We start from the raw sequence: 21,141 nt of genomic DNA, 5'->3' as shown, positions 1-21,141 counted from the left end.
TGAGGAACACAAGTTCTGGCCTATGCCTTGAGGCTCAGGCAATGTTCATGTGCCTTATCGAAGTCTGGTATTAATATATTGCATGTTCTTCTGACACTGTTTAACTAGGCCATTAATGCTGAGGAACATTCATGCCAAACGAACAGGCACTGGTGGAATCCACACTGACAAGTCTAAGACACAAGTATTCATAAAGATGTACGATAAAGTACAAGTGTTCATCTAGAGCTACGTATTTATGTGGTGTAAAGATCTCTATCTAAATACAGTCATATAGGATTACCCAGGTTAAAGGGGTGCCATATAGACATGGGGTTGGCATTGTTATTGTTATACAGAATGCATTTGGATCCATTTAATAAGCCAGAATGCATATGGATCCATTTAATAAGGCAATGTAAAGAGTAAGGGTGATGTTCAATGTACGGCAACCCAACCTAATTTCAGCAATCAAAAGTTGAGGGAATCCAAAACAAATCAGATATGACAATGTTTGTTGCTGTGGGTTACTTGCTGCACTTTGATTAGTGCTTTCCGCTTTATTAACCAGATGACTAAATGTATGTATAACATGTTCTGCCGTTTAATGAAGGCAGTATTGGGAAGGGAGATCCAAAGCATCAATAGGTGGGAAACCTGTATCCTGAAACCTCAGGTAAAAGTAACATTTTTGAAAATTAAGAAATAAGCAGACCTATTTTAGATCCCCAATAACAGGTACAGATGTATGGAGGAAGGCCATGAGCCAGAGCTGTAGCTACAATGGCACTTATTTACTAATGGACATATTAATGCCATAAATGTTTGTAAAAGCTGTGCATTATATTACAGTTATGCGTCTGTGTAATTGTACAATGGAATAACCTCAGCATTGTTTTCCAAATCATTATAAATAAACAGCTACATAAATGATAACAAAAATGGTAACGCAATAGATGGGAAAGGAAAGAAAGAAAGAAAGAAAGAAAGAAAGAAAGAAAGAAAGAAAGAAAGAAAGAAAGAAAGAAAGAAAGAAAGAAAGAAAGAAAGAAAGAAAAGAAACGGATCAAGTGAATTTTTAGTATTTTAATACCATGGCAATAGGTGGACACATTAGTTAGGTGGATGGACTGATAGATGATTGAGGTTGGTTGGATGGATAAATAGGTAGATAGATAGATAGCTAGATAGATAGATAGATAGACTATTCTAATAATCTGCATACCCTTTCCTGGATTCCCCGGATGAAGCTCATAAATTAGCTTTTACATTTACATTAGACAATTAGATTAACTTATAGTTTGCATAATTCACTAATTCCTTAAAATAAAGTGTGATTTATCTGTTTAACCAATAGTTTGCTAATTTTCATTTCTCGGCACAATTTAAATTAGATCTTTTAATTGAGCCGATTATATGATATGTCTGTCTTTATGAATTCCTGAATACTAAATACTTATTTAGGACCGTCAGATTTCTGTTACTATTATTTTTGTGAACATCACCTTTGGTTGAACTTGGCACCTATCCCCGGTCATGTCCATTGAGCATTTTTACTTAATGGATAAAAGTTAAGATTCCGACCAGTCATGTCAGACACATTTCATTTCTGACGCTCAAGTTCTTCAGTCGCTTCAATCTATTTTTCCATTATGTGAAATTAGTGTTTTTAGTAGAAATTACAACATTTTAACAACATATTACTCATCCCACTCTACAACTGAAAGCAAAACTGATGCTTTCGGTAAAATATATGTGCTGCTCTTAGACACATACATCAGAGCAGTTTAATTAGCTGTTGAGTTGGAAATTGTTCAATGTCTGAACATACGATAACTGTTCTTTTTTTCTTTTTGGCAACAGTTACATTAAGCCACATCTAAACAGGGATAAGTCATCCTTTAGTCTCTAATCAAATAACCAAGGAGTGTGCCTTGCATGTGCAGCAACTATCAGATGTTATCTCTGCTCGATCACAGTGACAAGTGAACTGCTTAATCCTTCTTTTATCCGGCACACAACACTAGGTTACCCCTGTTCACTCGACTTGAGGATCAACAAAGCTGATTTGATTTCACAGGGATGACAGATTCAAGTAAAGAGCCAAACTCTATAGCACTCCAGCCAGTACAGCTGTGAGATGAATGCACCCTAGAACAGGCACTAAATATTAATCACCTGACCTTAAGCACTGTTCTGACCCCCTCAGCTGCGCACAGCACCAAGACACGTGCAGCATAAAGCTCTAAAGTACCTGCTTTAGGAAATCAGCGCCTGATTTTCAATCTTTACTAATGAAACTGACAACAATTAACTCAAATCTATCTACGTTGTTTCAATAATGGGGATGGGAATTGACAGCAATCTCACATCAAGTGGTAGCTCCTAACTGATTATATACTTGGGGCTTAAAAAATATACAAGTAGGAAAGCTATTATGTGCAAATCCATGTTAGGAATTTAATAGGAGACAACTTGTCAATAAAGTTTTCTCTCTTTCAATTTATTTTTCAAAGATGCACAAAAATAAGGACCAGGCACCGACTCTTATTCTAGGTGTCAAAAACACATTTTAAGTTAAATTGTGTGGCAGCTTCTAGCAAATACCCGTCCTGTGTGCTGTGCCCCGTATTCAATTCATGGCAAGACATTTAGATCAGTCTCCTAACTGGATCAACGTCCTTAGAAGGTATTGATTGAGAGGGAAGCCAATCGATGCACGCAATCTCCAGTCACCGGGAAATGATCATTCACCCTGATTGCTATCGTTTAGAATATTCTTTACTGGGAAAACATTTTGCTTATTAGAAAAGTTTGCTTTAGTTAGCTCAGGGTCGAGCTGTCATGTGGCAGTGATGGCCTGCACTGCAATATACCAGACTGACATCACTGGTCAATCTGCTTTGAGTTACGATAAACTTCTCATTGTTACACGCATAAAAAAAAAATAAAAACAATACTAACACACTGCATGTGCTGGAAGAAGGAAAACATATATAAGGCCAAAAGGCTGATGGATTTTTCCATAGTAAATGCCATACATTTTTTAGCAGAAGTAAAAGAAACAAAACAAACACATTGCTGAATAAGCTGTAAATGTGAGTAAATGATGATCACAGGTGTTTGTAGTGTGACAGCCTGCCAAGATTTAAGGGATTATATTTATTATGTTCTATATAATCATGTAAGACCTGTAACCACAGTATGCATCTGACTATTACAAAAGTTTTTGTTTTATTCCTCTTCTCTGACAAGTCCCAGGACTGGACTGTGGTCCACACTACAGGGAGATAGAGTGAGTAGTGTAGATCATGTACTGAACACATGACTGCTTTGTACTGATAGAATGCTGTCTCTCAGTATAAAAGTTTTAAGAAGCAGGTAAACACTGTCTGCTCATGGATGTCAATTCACTTAACCATTTCCCTTTTTTCTTTTACCGAGCTCCGCCGGTACCTTAGAAAAGCTGAAAATGAAAACGTGAAATAGAACATGACATGCTCCTTCAAGCATATAAATCATTCAGACTCTGGTCTCACTATCATCATTATTTATTATTAAACACTGCTGGTGTTTTAAGGTTAAGAGTGAGGTTAATACTTGCAAGAAAGCAGTGTGCAGGCTCTGCCTTTCCTGATTGCAATTGTACACAGCCTAATTAAAATAGCATAATGCACTTTGAAGGATGCCGCCTAATAAGTGGCAACGCTTCCTGTGACGGTAGCCATCTGAACCGCAGAAGGGGAGCTGTGTATTTATTAAGAGCTCAAGTGGCAAGGAATGACCTTTTAGTGACATCTAACAAGGCACAATACTAATGTCAAGCTATGTAAGGCTGTATGAGTGCCTGTTATTGAACGTCCGTAATGAAGCAAAGCATGGGTCCTTAGCAGTGACAGGCAGCATCCACATCCTGTAGGAAGTACAGTCTTACTGCTACAATATATTTATGCAACCTGATCTGCTTTGGAAAATGATAAAATGGATACATGAGGAGCAAGGTCATGGCTTGCTGTAAAAAAAAAAAGTCTAATTGGTCAGCACTCTCGCCTTGCAGCACCAGAGTCCTGGGTTCAAATCCCAGCCAGGACACAGAGAGAAGTTTGCATGTGTTTAATATTATTATTATTATTGATTTGTAAAGCACCAACCTATTCTGTGGCGCTGTACAAAACAGGCTGGTAGGTCATTTGGGGCCCCCCTCCCCCACCCAAATTTGTCCCTAGACTGTAGGTCAGCTTTGGGTATTATACTATTGTACTGTAAAGGGCTGAGAGAGCAGTGTCATCATCACTACACAAATGAATGCAATACAGGTAATAACATCATAATTATATAAACAACAGCACTGGCAATAACATACATAAACAACTGCACTGGCCATAGCATGTCAGGAGTAAGTGGCAGATCAGCAGGGATGGGGAGTACTAGAATTGCTCCCAATGGAAACTTTTTCAAAGAAAAAGACTCCCAAAGTGCAGACAGCAGGATAACGTGCAGAGGAGAGTGGCATCTCCTGATCATAGCGAGAGGCAGCAGGAAACTCTACTTACATGAGGCATCTGCTGATGTTTCTTAGCAGTCTTTCAGCTGTTCTCCTCTCATTGGAATAATGGCAGGAGGGGGAGGAATTCAGGGGGTAAATAAGCACCGATCTTCTGACTTGGGGAGCTTGTAGGTCTCCACTATTGCAGCGTGCAGCTCAGCAGCACAGGCAGTTCTGAAGCACCAACTCAATCCAATAGTGGGCAGAGGGAGTCTGTGTACAGTCAGTGGGAGGAAAGTGTCTCTGTGCGGCCAGGATGAAAAAGTAACCAGAGTCGTCCTGTAAGCGTCCAGGAAGGAAGTGACAGGAGACGAATGGGAAAAAAGAAGCTCCCAGCCTCTGTAACATGGAGAGGAGGAAAAGAGGCAGTGGATTTAAAACTGAGTGCCTGGCGAGGTGTCGTTTTCTTACCTCCCCCTCTGCTTCTCCCCCCTTCTCAGTCTTCTTTCTTCCTCTCCCTCCCTCTCTCTTCTTTCCTCCCCTGTTCACTCCCCTTCTCTTTCTGCACTCCTCTGTTCCTCTCTATCCTCCTCTGGATAGATAGCTTCCTATTTATATCTCCACGCTACCTTCCCGTTATATTTCTAACTCCTCTGTGTTGTGTTTTTTTTCTGTTATATGCTTTAATCAATGTGCCTGCTCTTTTCCCTGCCCCTCCAGTCTAGGCTGCTGGTTATCACTGACTTTAGTGCAATCATCATCATCATGACTTTCACTCTAGGAAATACAGAAGTGCAGTGAGGAGCAAGCCTGAGCATTCTTTATTAAAACAAACATACACAGCTCCTCAACCTCCAGCCTCCCAACTAGATTGATAAATTACTCCGCTCCACTACTTTAATTATGTATATGGTATGCAGAATAAATCACCCGACTGCAGCACCTCAATCAAGCACTTTTAAATGATAATTGCGTCTGGGTGAATCAATCTTTTCATTTCTGACATTTTGCTAATTTTAGTTTTTGCGGTGGTAATGCTATGCCGGAGTCCTAATGACAAATCTGGTCTGCACACAATTACTCTGCACGCCGCGCCTGGCGCTGTCACCGATCTCACGCCTGATCACCGATCACACCGGCATTCCTCAGGTCACCGCTGAGGTCCCCGGGATGGGGTCTGTGGACACAACTCACAGTGTGAACGATTGGCCACGTACCAACGTACTGCTTTTTGTACAGCGGTTGCTCTGTTTTCGTAGGCTGGTAGGGTATTATTATTATTATTATTTAGTATTTATATAGCGCCAACATATTCCACAGTGCTTTACGGAGTATATATAACCTTGTCACTAACTGTCCCTCGGTGGAGCTACCATACCATGTCTACCCTAGTCATATGTCTACCTGCAGTCTATTGTAGTCTAGGGCGAAGCCAATTAACTTATCTGTATGTTTTTTGGATGTGGGAGGAAACCAGAGTGCCTGGGGGAAGCCCACACAGACATGGGAAGAGCGTACAAACTGCTTGCAGATGTTTACCTAGTTGGGATTCGAACTAGGGACCCAGCGCTGCAAGGCGAGAGTGCTATCCACTGCTTATTAGCTACTGTAACATAAGTGCGTATCACACTGGAACGACTTTAAAGGACCACTATAGTGAAGAATTGTCAAATGTAAAAATGTTTTTAAAATGTGCATTTTACCCAATAAAAATGTACTGTAAATTACTTTTTTACTGTGTTGCTGTCACTTAAAAAAAAGCTGACCAATTTTGGACTAATCCATCTTCTTACAGGGGATTTTCAGTATTACCATTATTCTTTAGAAAAACACACCCTGAAAAGAATTTATACTTTACCAAATCCTTTGCACACTATTTTGGCAGTTGGACTGAGCAACTGCTGTTCAGTAAACGATTTTGAAAATAAAGAAAACCCCAAGAATTCCCCATGAGGAGATGGACTAGTCCAAAAACTGACAGATGTGTCAGATTTTTACTAGCTACTGTAAGTGACAGCAACAGAGGAAAAAAGTAATTCACAGTGCATTTTACTCTGAGAGAAATGTACATTACCCTAAAGATGAACTTTAATAATAAATATAGCTTGCCTATTTTTGATTTATTTATTTACAATTGTAATTTACAAATTATTTTGTCCAGGTTTGCCCATTGCAAAATCCTCATTAAAGTGTACCTGAGACAGTGGATAAAAAAAATTATACATACCTGGGTCTTCTTCCAACCCCTTCAGGCTGATCGCTCCTCCACCAGAGTTCAGTAATTCCATCAGTCAGGGTCAGTCAGAACATGCGCAGTCGGGCTGCTCTTCCCCCTCATTGCGCTCCCGTCACTGTGAGCGCTCTGCGCCTTTGCAGGGGCAGAAAAATTCCAGCAACGGTGCACACGTGGGGCCAGGCCACCCATGCACAAGTATAATAATTATCAGTCCGAATAGTGGAGGATCCGGCGGTGTGGGAGGACGACAAGGGATCGATCAAGGGGGCTGGGGGAAGCTCCAGCTATGTCATTATTTTTTCTATCCCCCCCCCCCCATCTCAGGTTGGGTGCTTTGGGGCAGTAGGCTGCATGACATCATAGCCTAGGAAAGACTTTCTCAACCAGGGTTCCTTGAGGACTCTGAAGGGGTTCCTTGGCATTTTCCCCCATCGTGGGGGAAGTATAATAGAGCACATTATAATAGGGAGTCCTGTAACAAGAAGCACTAATTTGGGGGCTCAGGAGACAGTATAATGAGTGGCAGTGTAATAGGGGGTAGTGAAATAAACAGCCACACATACTTTTAAAGACCATGCCTCCTCCAAAATAAATGCAGGGGTTCCTCGAGACCAAAAAATTGTTTGCAGGGATTCCTTGAGATCCAAAAGTTATTTGCAGGGTTCCTCCAGGGTAGAAAGGTTGAGAAAGGCTGGCCTAGGCTTTACAGCAATACATAGGTATAGGAACTGGTGCTGAACCCAGGATAATTAAGGTAAAAATTTGCATCCTGAATAATTTAATACATTCTACTATATGTCACTATGGTGTCTATACACAGCCAGGGCCAGATTTAGGCCAAGGCCACCTAGGCCATGGCCTTGGGCACCACAGGAGCAAGGGCACCAAAGCAGCAGGCTAAACTGGTGCAAGCTTGCAAATGCTGCAATGCAGGGAGATCAGGCGAGCGCCTGAGCGCAGTACTCTGCTACCAGCGGCCTGTGCAGCGGCCACCTTGCTCTCTGTGCACATTTGCATTGTGGCCAGTGGCTATGGACTTGGGCAGCATTGGAGACAGAGGGAAAGAGGAAGCTGCTGTACTGGCGACAAGTGGAGAAATTAGTGACATTGGTGGCTGATGCAGTGTGAAGGTGAGCTGGCTACCTATACTGAAAGGGGGAGGAGGGATTAAGGAAGACATTTGGCTACCTATACTGGAGGGAAGGGGGAGGATCATCTCGCTACCTATACCGAATGGGTGACACCTGGTGACAGTGGCCTTGGGCGGTAAAGAGTACAAATCCAGCTCTGTACACAGCATGCAGCAGTTACAGGTAGCAAATCACAGCTTCTAGCAGCTGGTCATTTGACAGCCCCAATTTTCTATATCAGGGTAAAGCTATTCTGCTAGTTAGGAGAGATTTGCATTCATCAATACATGAGAGCCATGCAAGTGCAACCTTAAAATAAATAAACAAAAATACAAATTTAAACTGAAGTCCATGTTTTCTACGTTTTTGGTTATGAATCATGTTTATCAGGACTATAAATAACTGGGATTTTTTTAATTGCTGACTGTGTCTTTTACTCCTGGAACCTAAATAGAGCTGTGCGGCTTTAAAGAGACTCCGTAACAAAAATTGCATCCTGTTTTTAATCATCCTACAAGTTCCAAAAGCTATTCTAATGTGTTCTGGCTTACTGCAGCACTTTATACTATCACCATCTCTGTAATAAATCAATGTATCTTTCCCCTGTCAGACTTGTCGGCCTGTGTCTGGAAGGCTGCCAAGTTCTTCAGTGTTGTGGTTCTGCTATGAACTCCCCCTTCCTGGCCCCTCTATGCACACTGCCTGTGTGTTATTTAGATAAGAGAGAAGCTGCTCTAATCAGCTGGATAAATCGTCCTCTGAGCTGGCTGGGCTTTCACATACTGAGGAATTACAAACAAGGGCAAAGCTGTTTGCAGGAAGAAAAGAGCAGCCTGAAACTTCAGTGCATGGGGGAAAGAAACACACAAATGATCTCTTGAGATTCAAAAGGAATGCTGTATACAGCCTGCTTATGTATGGATGTATTTTCTATGTGTGGACATACTGTACATCAACTTACTTCCTGTTTTGGTGGCCATTTTGTTTGTTTACAAACAAACTTTTTAAAACTGTTTTTAACCACTTTTAATGCGGCGAGGAGCGGCGAAATTGTGACAGAGGGTAATAGGAGATGTCCCCTAACGCACTGGTATGTTTACTTTTGAGCGATTTTAACAATACAGATTCTCTTTAATATGAAAACTGATAGTCCTGGGGTACAGGAAATGAAAGATACCAATAAATGCCTGCTGTGGATTCTAACTCTTCCTCACCTTGCAAAACAATGTCTTGTTGATTTTGTTGCTGTCTTTGTCATCCTAGGTTTTCGCCACTTTCGGCTGTGTGACCAGGACCACAGATAGGGGCTCATGACATCAATACATCAATAACATTAATAAATATCTAAAATAAGTACTAACCTCTTACTGCACTGTTTAAGACTGAAATAACTTATTTTTTTCATCACTACTGGACTTTAATGTATACCTGAATCTTGAATGTCCTTTATAAATGAAAGTTATACCCATGGGTGGGGGAAAAGGGAGAACAATTTGATTGGGCGGTGTGGGGAAGTTTATATACACATGCTGGTTTCTCGGGCGAGGCTGACTGTATTGTCTACCGAAAAGAAGAATGGATCCGCATACAAGCTTATGCAGGAACAGTGAAACCTTTATTGTCCCATCACACACGTACAAGGCAGTGGCGTAGCTAAGGAGCTGTGGGCCCTGATGCACTCTATACATAACAATTGATACGACGCACCAAAACCTGCCAAAGGCAACTACAGTGTCAGAGGTGCAAGAAGGGGATGGGGAACAGGCTGTTAATGATTACCACTATTCAAAGTATCTATAGAAGTGATAATTATGAGCACAGGACCAATAGAGAGCTAATACTGTAGTTGAGGGAGGGTCCTTCGGGACCCTCTGGCTCAAGGGCACCCGATGCGGTCGCTACCTCTGCAACCCCTATTGCTACGCCCCTGCCCCCAAGTACTCTATACATAACAATTGATACGGTGCACCAAAACCTGCCAATGGCAACTAGTGTCAGAGGTGCAAAAAGGGAATGTGGAACAGTGTGTTAATGATTATCACTATTCAAAGTATCTATATTATGAGCAAAGGACCAATAGAGAATTAATATTGTAGTTGAGGGAGGGCCCTTCGGGGCCCTCTGGCCCAAGGGCTCCGATGCGGTCGCAACCTCTGCAACCCCTATTGCTATGCCCCTGGTACAAGGATCTGACCATATGCTTATGATCGTTTTGAGGCCAGAGTGGTCCTAGCTTTGACAAAGGGGACCTCATGTATGTCTGTCCTAGCTTTGACAAAGGGGACCTCATGTATGTCTGTCCTAGCTCTGACAAAGGGTACCTCTTGTATGTCTGTCCTAGCTTTGACAAAGGGGACCTCATGTATGTCTGTCCTAGCTTTGACAAAGGGGACCTCATGTATGTCTGTCCTAGCTCTGACAAAGGGTACCTCTTGTATGTCTGTCCTAGCTCTGACAAAGGGGACCCAATGTATGTCTGTCCTAGCTCTGACAAAGGGTACCTCTTGTATGTCTGTCCTAGCTCTGACAAAGGAGACCTCATGTATGTCTGTCCTAGCTTTGACAAAGGGGACTTCATGTATGTCTGTCCTAGCTTGGACAAAGGTGACCTCATGCATGTCGGTCCTAGCTTTGACAAAGGGGACCTCATCTATGTCTGTCCTAGTTTTGACAAAGGGGACCTCATGTATGTCTGTCCTAGCTTTGGCAAAGGGTACCTCTTGTATGTCTGTCCCAGCTTTGACAAAGGGTACCTCTTGTATGTCTATCCTAGCTCTGACAAAGGGGACCCCATGTATGTCTGTCCTAGCTCTGACAAAGGGGACCTCATGTATGTCTGTCCTAGCTTTGGCAAAGGGTACCTCTTGTATGTCTGCCCTAGCTTTGACAAAGGGGACCTCATGTATGTCTGTCCTAGCTTTGGCAAAGGGGACCTCATGTATGTCTGTCCTAGCTTTGACAAAGGGGGCCTCATGTATGTCTGTCCTAGCTTTGACAAAGGGTACCTCTTGTATGTCTGTCCTAGCTTTGACAAAGGGGACCTCATGTATGTCTGTCCTAGCTTTGGCAAAGGGGACCTCATGTATGTCTGTCCTAGCTTTGACAAAGGGGACTTCATGTATGTCTGTCCTAGCTTGAACAAAGGAGACCTCATTCATGTCTGTCCTAGCTTTGACAAAGGGGACCTCATGTATGTCTGTCCTAGCTTTGACAAAGGGGACCTCATGTATGTCTGTCCTAGCTTGGACAAAGGAGACCTCATGTATGTCTGCCCTAGCTTTGACAAAGGGGACCTCATGTATGTCTGTCCTAGCTTTGACAAAGGGGGCCTCTTGTATGTCTGTCCTAGCTCTGACAAAGGGGACCTCTTGCATGTCTGTCCTAGCTTTGACAAAGAGGACCTCATTTATGTCTGTCCTAGCTTTGACAAAGGGGACCTCATGTATGTCTGTCCTAGCTTTGACAAAGGTGACCTCATGTATGTCTGTCCTAGCTTTGACAAAGGGGACCCCATGTATGTCTGTTCTAGCTTGGACAAAGGGGACCTCATGTATGTCTATCCTAGCTTTAACAAAGGGGACCTCATGTATGTCTGTCCTAGCTTTGACAAAGGGGACCTCATGTATGTCTGTCCTAGCTTGGACAAAGATGACCTCATGTATGTCTGTCCTAGCTTTGACAAAGGGGACCTCATGTATGTCTGTCCTAGCTTTGACAAAGGGGACCTCATGTATGTCTGTCCTAGCTTTGACAAAGGAGACCTCATGTATGTCTGTCCTAGCTTTGACAAAGGGGACCTCATGTGTGTCTGTCCTAGCTTTGACAAAGGGGACCTCATGTATGTCTGTCCTAGCTTTGACAAAGGGGACCTCATGTATGTCTGTCCTAGCTCATGTATGTCTGTCCTATCTTTGACAAAGGTGACCTCATATATGTTTGTCCTAGCTTTGACAAAGGGGACCTCATGTATGTTTGTCCAAGCTTTGACAAAAGGGACCTCTCTGGCCCTGAAATGATTGTACGCACACGGTTAGATCCTACATGTACGTGTGTGATAGGACAATAAAGGATTACTTTTCCTGCATAAGCCTGTGTGCGGATTACAATTGCCAAGGATTCTGCACAAGCAACCGCTGGATTAAGGTGTGCGTCTTTTTCATCTCATGTCGGTATTGTCTGCCACAATCGAGTTCATGCTCAAACCATGCGTGTGTACATAGCTTTAGTTGGCAACAGCAGCAGACTTCCAGCACTACTCCCTTCCCTCATGTGAAAACACATGCTAACAAATTAAACTGTTTAAAGTCAGAAAAGAGTGTCCAATGCAGGTAATGTCATCTTCAGAATTTGCAGAGAGTAAAGCTAAGTAGGCATGCTGAATTTCACTGGCCAGTCCCCAGGAGGTTAACGGAAACCTGTAAGAAAAAAAGTGCCCTAAATGGGTAGTCCCCACCTCCGCTGGGCTGTTCTAGTGTGGTCCCTGCCACAAAACCATCGATACGGGCTTGTCAATAGCTTGCACAGTAGCACAGACCCACTCTGGCAGAAAAAACAAAGGCCCTGATTGGGTCCACGCTACTGTGCAGTTTGCTCATGCGTAGTAACACTGACACGATCAGGCTCAACTTTTTCCACCAGGCGGGTTTGGGCTTTTGCACAGTTGCAATGCTTTGGGGTTTTATCGCTGGAACGGCCTGGCGTAGGACAGGGGAAGTCTCTGGAGAACTCCAAGGCTCCCCTTTCCCAAGGTAATTATCTAAATTTGTTCTTTGCGAACCTCTCAGGAACATCTCAGCCAATAATCCGGCCTATATACAGGAGCCCCGCCTGGCATTCTGGAACTTCAGCGATTCCAATGCCTGACTGACCGACCCCAACTGAATAGTTCTCCTTCTCACCTTTCTTGCTGAAAGCCACTCCATGGCTATGAATAGACAAACACCTACATGTTGTTGGACAAAATTGCAGCATATAGTGTATTTAAAAACACAATACTGTGCTTGCAAAACCAACTTGAACACAAGTTTATCAAATGGGCAAATGCATATAGCGTATAAGAGTTCTCAAAAAGAACATATACTCATCGCGTTTCCTTGTTTTTTTGGGAGGTAAGGGAGGGGGGATGGGTGGGTGTCAAGGAAGCAAGGTGATTATAGGCAGAAAAAGAAAATTAACACCAAGAAATCATTTGGAATGAGAGATGGCCTGAAGGCTTAACAGGAAATCGGCCCATGTGACTAAAGCATTGAGTTATCACTCACTGAACAAGAACTAGGCCCAGATGCCCCACTGGGACTTGAGCCCTTCCCTATTTGAGCACATCAGCAACATTCCAATGAGATTTTTCAGCAATGCGATTGCGATTCCATTCATTACAATGAATGAAAATGGCAATGTGTTTGCGGTTATTTATTTGCAACCATGCGTAGCTATAGAACCTCTGAGCTCCGATGCAGAATCTGGACCAAGTCCCCCCTCATGAGCTTAATATAATAATTTGCACGCCCTGGTGCAAGATCAGAGAGGGATCTATTGCTGCCACACACTGCACATCTATTTTAACAGGCTTCTGCATTATCTATTAAAAATCAAACTGCCACTGCTGCCGCTACTGACACCTAGGTGTCTCCCCAACCAATAGTTCAATAAAGCTGGTCATTAAGATACTAATAGGTTCCATTTAATGCAAATATTATTATGATGTTTCACTGATTTTGCAGCTTAGAATTGCACCAATCAGAATCATCAGCTACTGTATTGATTGGTCCACTCCCAAGCTGCATAAATTTTGCATAAAATTAACATTGCATATGCATCAACTCTGAATGATGAGCATGTCATTGCATCACAATTTTGGATGTTTGAAGTTCCTTGCATAGAGCTGTGAAGCATAGGCTTACTTCTGCTTCTGGGTTTCTATTTTTCTGGCTACTTGACATTTGTTCCAGAGATTTTTGTGACTTTTATTACAGATTCCAACCTTCTTCTGCTCTGTAAATGTTACAGTTTTTGTGAGTCAGTGAATTCATAGAGAGGCTCTGCAGGGAAGATGAGGTCAGTATAGAAACAATGTGGCAAACCAGTCCCTTTAGTTCCCCTAATCTAGACGATTCTGTCTACCACACATGGGCCCATATGCAATTCACTTTTTCTCCTGAGGTTTTCTCCTTGGTGATATTTTTATACCTTGCCAATAAAATGTCCTTTTAGGCCTCTTTCACAGTGCGATGTTAAAGTCGCACGTTAGAAAACGTTTTAACGTGGACTAAGGCACAGCAATACTAAGTCTGTGCAACATTCACAGTGCACACGTTGCGTTTGTGTGTAACGTGTAGCGTTATTAGAAAGTGCTGCATGCTGTGCGTTATACACGTTATTAACTGCGGTGGTCTGTTTGCACATGCTCAGTAATGACCTGGAAGCATACTTTTCATTGCCTGTATGCGCTACTGTATGCGACGATAACAGGGCATTTAGTTACGTTGTGACATTTTCGGGATGTTGCGTTGTTAGTTTGCGTTGCGACTTTAACGTTGCATGAAAACACAATGTCCCACTGTGAAAGTAGCCTAAAAGATACCTGAATCGAATGGTAAATAAAAAACAGATGCTGTATTAGTGTGTGGGGAGGTGTGCAGACTCATACCTTACCTCCCGTGTGCCAGCGCCCCCCTCCGTTTTTCTCTTAAAGAGAAACCATAAAGAATTGAACTTCACCCAATCAGTAGCTGATACCCCCTTTTACATGATAAATCTTTTCCTTTTCACAAACGGATCATCAGGGGGCTCTGTATGGCTTATATTGTGGTGAAACCTCTCCTACAGTGTGATGTCAGAACCATGGTTCTGACATCACACCGTGGGAGCCTTGTTGCATTGTGGGAAATAACAGCTGTTTACAGTTGTTTCCAACTGCCGAAAAAAGCAAGCAACATCTTCCACTGACATCACATCACCTGCCAGCAGTAAAAATGTCACCATGTGATGAATGTCAGAATGTAAATCAGGAAGAGGAAAGATTTTACAGTGGGCAAACACTGACTAAATCATTTATACACAATTATTGTAAAAATGAAGCACTTTTTTATAACATTATTTTCACTGGAGTTCCTCTTTACAGCCTCCGTTTAGGCCCTGTTGGTCGGCACGGTCTGCGCCTTTGACCCGGACATACATGGCAGCGCATGCGCAGCATGTCAGGTCAGCAACTTGTGACCGCGCTCCTCGCTCGTGCGCATAGAAGGAGATGAGTAGGGAGTGTGGTCACAAGGTGCCAACCTGACATACTGCGCATGCGCTGCCATGTATATCCGGGTCAAAGACGCAGACCGCGCCGACTTATGAAACCCAAACAATTTCACTTCTAACACTTCCCCGTTCAAGTGAAGAAATAGTTGTGACTGTAAATGTTATTGTGTATTTATATACATGGTGTTGACATCTCCAGCATCACTTTACAGAGTTCATAGTAACAGGGGCGTAACTACCAACCATGTGGGCCCCCAGCGAAACTTTAATGTGACCCCCCAATCTTCACATCCTTTCTCTTGCCACCCCTTCGTGACTCTCACATCTGGGGGCCGATCTCACAAGGGTCATAAAACAAGTGTCATAATCTTAACACCCAACGCCCATAAGATCATAATCTTAACACCCATAACAAGTATAGCCACAAAAACACCTGCTCCAAAGGATAGAGCCCTTTATTGAAAGAAGGGAAGGTTAGTAGTTGGGGCCCCCTCACAGCTCTGCACCCCCCCCCCCCCTGCAGTTTCAAGGGCTGCTCCCTGTAGTTACACCGCTGTATAGTAATGTCAACAACTATCTCCAGAGGAGCTCATAATTAGAGATGCTGAAGGAGATGCAGATAGTTCTTACATGCATGCAGCTCTGAATTGGACCAATCAAATCAACTGCCTATCAATTTTGATTGGCCCAGTTCCAAGCTACATTAATTTGCATAACATTTACATGCAAGGAAGAGTGATTGCATTTAACTGATTATCTCTACTCATAATGTAATCTCTAACATAGGTTATGTCCCTGATATTGTCGACTAAGCATGCCCACTAATAATGCAATTTTTTTTTCGTCCAATCTTACCATTTCTATCAGTGGCCACACATCATTCTTAAATGTCTTTTCAATTGAAAAATGATAATCAATTTTCCTGACTGATTTTAACATTTGACAAATCTGTCCAATGTACTACACATGTGTTCAGTTTGTCCCCAATTATTACAAAAATGATTGAAAACTATAAAAAAAATAAACTGACAATGTTAATAAAAATTGATCAGAAAAATCCACCACTCCCAATCGACGCATACTGAGAAAATTTCTCGAATGGATTGAAAAACAGCTTTCGATTGTTCTGTACAACTGGTCATTTTAATCGATTTGCTGTAAGATTAGATCATTCTATTGTACCATGTGTCACCACCTTTAGTCATATGAGGGACTACCTAATATATCCATTCCATATATATATTAGGTAGTCCATATATTATCCATTCAAAGTACTCAGTTTATCATTCTGCCTAATAGATTTGGTAAGATTGTACAAAATATATTGTATCATTAGTTGGTACTTTTAAAGTGGCCATTAATAGTACAATTTTAATGAACAATCGTATTGAACCGATCTACACCACAATCGTATTTAACCGATCTACACCACTGATATAATCAGTTATGATTATATCTATGAAAAATGGGGAATTATGTTTTCATCAAGGAAACAATCGAGAATGTTATTGTTCAGGATTGATCATCAGCTTCTCATGCAATATAATCAGCATAATCTGATTGAAAATACAAAAATCACTAAAAATTGTACAGTTATATGAAACGTTTTTTTTTTTTACCAATTAACTTACAGTGTCTTTACCCGTATTGGAGCGAAGGATGCTCGTTCTGCAAGGCAAGAGTACTATCCACAATTCCACCGTGCCATGTTGTTTATACCTTCAGTGCAGAAATCTCACCTCATTTCCTGTGAGCCATTTCCTGTGATTTCACCTCATTTCCTGTGAAATCTCACCTCAGTGACCCAGGATCAGGAAGTGAGAGTAGCCTGGACCATAGCAGCTAATATCCCTCAGAAGTTATAATAATAATACAATTTCACTGTAAAGGGATTGAGTTAATACCTTTTTTTTAGTAACCACTCTTTGCTTGATACCACAGTGACTTTGTTTTCCCTCAGACACAGCTGTTTGACATGTTTATTTCCATTTATGGTATTAAGAAAAAATGGCTACGTTTCCACTAGGATGCTATGTTTGTGTCAGAATTGGACACAGTACCCATGCTGATGCAAATTCACATCTGATTCCCTCTAGCCATGCCATGCACAGCTATGGGGATTTACATGCCTAATGCGAAAAAATGCATGTGTAGGGCGACTCCTGGCTCATTTTGATAATGTAAATATTTGGCAATGAGCTTGAGTTTTAGAACAAGAGCAACAAAAGTAATACACTTACGTTACTTTATTGATCACAGCCTCATGTTTTGGTAAAAGTGCATTGAAACTTTATTTTTGTTTTCACATAGTCACAAAAGCACTCACAAAGAATGCATTGTAATTTTACTGTTAGTTACAGTGACAAAGTTGTGTGTGCGTTACGCGATTAGCACAACCCACGTTAGGTAATGTGAGCATTGCCACGGTCATTCCAGTTGCGCAGTGCCCGCTACCTCATCACTGAAAGTAATGGTAAAGTTGACGTGCACTCAATACACGTGGCAGTAAGGTGGGGAACGGAGGCTGTGGTTTTCTAAATGACAATCTAGAGTCTACACTGTGACTGGTTCTCTTTAAACATGCACATACATTCTGGGTATTTTCAGGAGCAAATTATTTTCACTTTAACCTGTGTTTATCTTAGACAGCCAGGGAAACTCAGGGGACATAATTCTCTTTTGTGCTATAGATTTCACTGAACAAGATTAAAAGTGAATACAGGATGAGAGGAGAAAGTGTGTAGTAAATGAGACACATTTTGTAAGCTAGACACCAGTATCGGTTTGTCCTAAGTTAATGTGCGGAAAATATTTGCTCAGTAACCTGCGTGGCGTGTTCTTCTGCTGCTACATACATGTAATGTAGGCACCAGGAAATGTGGGCATAAAGCATAAAAATGGCTCACCCTGCTCCTGCAAAAGTCCCATAGGTGTTAATTACTATTCCCCCTCCAGGCCGCCATTGACACTCAGGTTAGACATAAATCGGATTCCAGCTATTGCTGACGGACATTTATTATTTCCAACATGTCCGATCTGCTTTCCGATCGATTTCCGAGCATTTTCCGATCGATTTCCATCTACTTCAATCGATCGGAAAGCAGATCGGACATGTTGGAAATAATCGATCTGACAGTAAATCGGCCAGAAGATCTCATAGTGTGTACCCAGCATAAGAGTAGTATGGCCTTCCCTGCTAGCAAGCTGGTTGAAGACAGGAAGCAGAAATTGAGGGAGATAACTAGCTGCTGCAGTTTTTACTCTATGCAAACAAACAACTTCCTTCTAAAAGCAGTTGTGTTGTTTAGATAGAGGCTAGGCTTGTGTAACTGGTCTAGCACCACCATATCATTATCATAGCTAGATCTGATTACAAAGCATTTGTTTTTTTCCATTTTCCCAAAGCATCATTTCCACCACCAACCCTGTTTAATCAGTGTCATTATTTCCAAGTGATAAGTATTATATCACCGCAGTTCAGGAGGGCCCTGTCCATTTGTGATCGGTGCTAACCCGAGCATCCCAGTAATTAATTTACTAGTCTGTTAATTGCAGTTATAAGGTTAGGTGGAATAACAGCATGAATATATTAAATATGCATCAAATGATTTTTGATTAATAAGGCAGTTGTAGCATGTTTATCACACATTTTGCTCTTGATTTTTTGAAGGTCCACTACAGTGAAAATATTGACATCCTTCTACCAGTATTGTCATTGATGAAATGACAGCAGAATACAACCCTTAATGTATTTGGTGTCAGGAATGCCTCTTACCAGTGGCGTACCTAGGGCATTTGACACCCGGTGCTGGGTATTATAAAACTACCCCCCCCCCCAAAAAAAAAAGTAAAGGAGCGAGTGTGGCATACTAAGCGCACTACGGCGGGTAATGCCAAGTATAGGTGCCCCCTATATGGTAATATAGTTTCCCCAGTATATGTAATAAAGTTGCTCCCAGTATAGGTAGCTAGCACAGTTGCCCCCAGTATAGGTAGCTAGTTGCCCCCAGTGAAGGTAGTATAGTTGCCCCAATATAGCTGCCCCCAGTATAGCTAGTATAGTTGCCCCCAGGATAGGCAGCATAGTTGCCCCCAGGATAGGCAGCATAGCTGCTGCCCCCAATGTAGGAAGTATTGCTGCTGCCCCCAATGTAGGTAGTGCTGCTGCCCCCAGTGTAGCTAGTATTGTGGCCCCCAGTATAGCTACCCCCAAGATAGGTAGTATAGTGGCCCCCCAGTGTAAGTAGTATAGCTGCCCCCAGTGGAGCTAGTATAGTTGCCCCCAGTATTGCTAGTATAGTGGCCCCAAGGTAGCTAGTAAAGTTTCCCCCAGTGTAGCTAGTATAGTGCCCCCCCAGTGTAGCTAGTATAGTGGCCCCCAGTATAGCTAGTATAGTGGGCCCCCAGTATAGCTAGAAGGAGGAGTGACAGGGACAGCAGCAGGGAGGTGGGACAGATCCCCCCTCCCTCACCTGGGTTCCCTCCTTCTACCTCTCTTCCCCTCCAAAATGACAGCGAGGGCAGCGGGCACCAAACAGGCAGGGCGGGCAGCGAATACTCACTTCATTTCCGCGTTCCAGCTGCTGGAACGCTGCGTCGCTGTCAGGTGCCTCTTCTGCACCTCCAGCATTGAAGTCGCAGAAGAGGCATGTGACGGCGACGCAGCGTTCCAGCAGCTGGAACGCGGAAGTGAAGTGAGTATTCTCTGCCTGCTCGCTCTGCCTGTTTGCTGCCCGCGCTGTCATTTTGGAGGGGAAGAGAGGCAGAAGGAGGGGACCCAGGTGAGGGAGGGGGGGAATCTGTCCCCCCTCCCCGCCACTGTCCTTGTCACCCCTCCTTCTAGCTATACTGGGGGCCCACTATACTAGCTACACTGGGGGGCCACTATACTAGCTACACTGGGGGGGCCACTATACTAGCTACACTGGGGGCAACTTTACTAGCTACCTTGGGGCCGCTATACTAGCTACACTGGGGGCCACTATACTGCCTAAACTGGGGGCTACATATGTTAGGAGTAGTGGGTACAAGTCAAAACAATTTGCAAAAAGACCTTATAGTTTTTGAGAAACTCAATCTTAAAAATGCAAGTAAAAAATGGTTTTTAAAAGCGAGTTTCTCAAAAACTACCAGGTCTTTTTTGAAAAATTCTTTTTTTTTACTTATATCCACTATTCAGCGTACCATATGTAACATTTTGGTAGCAATAGCATGTATGGGGGATTTGCTATTAACCTCTAAAGTCGGCACAAAATTATGCAAAATTTAGCAAAAATTACGCAACATTTTAAAATACTACTATTAAATATACTCATACAATTGGCGCCCACCATAGCCACTGAGCACCTGCATTGTGCAGAACGCTGGTGACTGCAAGGCGAGTGGTGCTATCCACAGCTGCGAGAGGAGAGGAACAAAGGAATCCCGGTTGCCAGGAGCCTGGTCCCTGGCTCAAAGGGACAAAGCCTGCGAGCTGGGACACCCATATGGGCTAACCAGCACTACACTGAGGTGAGATCATTCTACGGTCGGCTGGCCACTTTTCATAATCCACACACTGAGTGCGCTTTCTCCCACTTTGTCTCCATATATCCTAGCCGTCCTGCAAGGAAATTGAGAGCTGCACCAACTATACACAGCACAACTCTGATCGCTCCTCCGGAAGTTCAATCTACTTTACTACAAAGCGATTGTGTAGTGATTTGCAATTAGCGATTTTAATTCTGATTGCTCATTTCGATGTATCATAGTTTTTTTTTTACAGTTTGCAGTAATTTAAAATCGCACTCAAATCCCTACGTGTAGCGATTCATGAGCGATTTGCCAGCGCTTATATACTTAACATTGAAGCGCAAACACTCCCAAAATGCTGCATGTCCTGCGATTGCAATTTTGCTCATTGCAATCGCTACTGTGGAATTTGTTACATTTATTTACATTAGCAGATTGTTTAGGGAAAGCGCTAGCGATTTACAGCGCTCTCTATACGCTCAAGAAAATCGCTCTAGTGGGTTCCAGCCCTGAAAGTGTTCTAATGTTAATCGCCGCCACATGCCTCTTCT

The 21,141-nt window shown here is 42.6% G+C and overlaps 1 protein-coding gene across 10 annotated transcripts in view; it reads right to left on the bottom strand.

The window, feature by feature from the left end:
- The window catches only part of MEF2C (myocyte enhancer factor 2C), a 369,418-nt gene that overhangs the window by 294,361 nt on the left and 53,916 nt on the right, over positions 1 to 21,141 (bottom strand). The window contains exon 1 of one of the 10 annotated variants that reach the window (XM_068247850.1): positions 4,533 to 4,939. The exons of the other annotated variants lie outside the window; for them this stretch is intronic. The gene's annotated coding sequence lies outside the window, so the exon portion shown is untranslated. Of the gene's footprint in view, positions 1 to 4,532; positions 4,940 to 21,141 lie in introns of those variants that run through there. 10 annotated transcript variants of the gene reach the window in all.

The sequence above is a fragment of the Hyperolius riggenbachi genome, chromosome 1 (assembly GCF_040937935.1).
Source record: "Hyperolius riggenbachi isolate aHypRig1 chromosome 1, aHypRig1.pri, whole genome shotgun sequence".
In the NCBI taxonomy this organism is placed as follows: domain Eukaryota; kingdom Metazoa; phylum Chordata; class Amphibia; order Anura; family Hyperoliidae; genus Hyperolius; species Hyperolius riggenbachi.
This window is presented reverse-complemented; position numbering and strand designations above follow the sequence as displayed.